General features: G+C 25.3%; 1 protein-coding gene across 1 annotated transcript in view; it reads left to right on the forward strand.

Annotated features, from left to right (window-relative positions):
• The window catches only part of LOC116849615, a 10,218-nt gene that overhangs the window by 693 nt on the left and 7,779 nt on the right, over positions 1 to 1,746 (forward strand). The gene's annotated exons all lie outside the window — the stretch shown is intronic.

The following is a 1,746-nucleotide window of genomic DNA, read 5'->3' on the forward strand; positions in this document are numbered from 1 at the left end:
TATATATATATATATATATATATATATATATATATATATATATATATATATATATGTAGAATGTGGAGTAATTTGTGGAGTAATTTTTTATAATTGTTAAAATTCTTCTCCTCATCGCCGCATATATAGTTCCACTTGACGAGTTAAAGTAGATCAATAGTTCCAGTGTATTTCCAGTTTTTAATGTTCTAAATAATTGTACAATTTTTAATTTTAATAGTAAAATAATTTCAATATTTTGTTTATAGAACTTTTCTTTTTAGTTTTCTCATCAGTTACTGTGGCCATATTAGATTGATGACGTCAGAAGCGAGGAACACCATGTCCAAAATTCCTGCGAACGGCTAAATAAAAAGATATATCATTGAAATGATTCTTGCAATTCGTTCTACATACTTATAAAATGTTCCGGATACATTTTTTTCACTGAAATAATTAATATATAACCGATAAATAAATGTGACAAATAGCCTCGTTTTGACTGAAAATCAGCTGTGTAATTTCGTGCTAAATATGACCGAATATCTACTTTACGCATTAAATATCACACTTCTACAATTGTATCACATATGATGTGCACACACTCATGTACATACATTTAGGAATAAAAAGCAAAACAAAACATGTCTATTGTAAAATACGTTTTATGTTTATCTATAGGCATTATACTTGATATTGTTTTAACTTAAAGAATACTGGTAATAATAAACGAATACGTTGGATGCATAGAAAGTTGTTAAAATGACATTTTAATGTAATTATAATATTATAGAAGAACCAGTTTAAATATACGGTTTTTGGAATCCTACATAAACCTCAGTAATACGTAAACCTCAGTAAATATAAACAAAATATTCGAATAATAGGTACATAAGAATTGCTTTGATACGTGCCTTCGTTCAAAATCCTTAGTCTACCCTTTCGTGTACATAATTTACATAATTACTAGAGAAAGTTAAAAATATTGAAGAAAGTTGAAATATTATAATATTTGCAATATCGCGAAACCATTGCCTAATATTTTAATAACATATGTTAAATTTTCTTTGGATGCGGAAATATTGTCAAAAATATACATATACATGCATTCTACTATGACATATTTACGTGAGGAAATTAATTACATTACTCGCATAAAAATATATTTTTTATTTTAAAATATATGACGAAATCTTCGTTTTATTTTAAAATAGTAATGCAATCTATTATTAATATTTTCATTCGTTGTCAACGTTAATAAATGAATGCTGAATATTTTTATTAAATAACACACACGCTTACTGAACAATAGTTACGTTACGGGAGAACACACGGATCGTGATGAAATACGCAATGTTTAATGCGATTTTCACTCTTGAAGTTATTCCATATATATTTTAATCACTAGATAAAATTCGAGAAAGATTCCGCTTGGGAAAGAATACACTTAATAGTATAACGTCTTTCCAAAGCATTTCCCATTTAGAATATAAAATATTGTGAAATAAATTTATTTTAATAACTCTCTTTGTCTAATATTACATTTGTCGTAGGATATTTTGGTATAATTTTATAGAATAATATGTAAAAAAATCATATTTAATAGTTAATATCTAGTGGAATATGATTCATCGGGATTATAACTAAAAGCATATACCTATAAAAATATATAGATTATTAGAAATAGCAAAAAAAGAAATATATTTTATGAAATTACGATACTATATTTGTTATTAGGATTTTTTATTCGCTTTAATTTCCAGAATA

This window comes from Odontomachus brunneus, unplaced genomic scaffold (genome assembly GCF_010583005.1).
Source record: "Odontomachus brunneus isolate Ranch 3 - 2012 unplaced genomic scaffold, Obru_v1 Obru_scaffold_121, whole genome shotgun sequence".
Lineage (NCBI taxonomy): Eukaryota > Metazoa > Arthropoda > Insecta > Hymenoptera > Formicidae > Odontomachus > Odontomachus brunneus.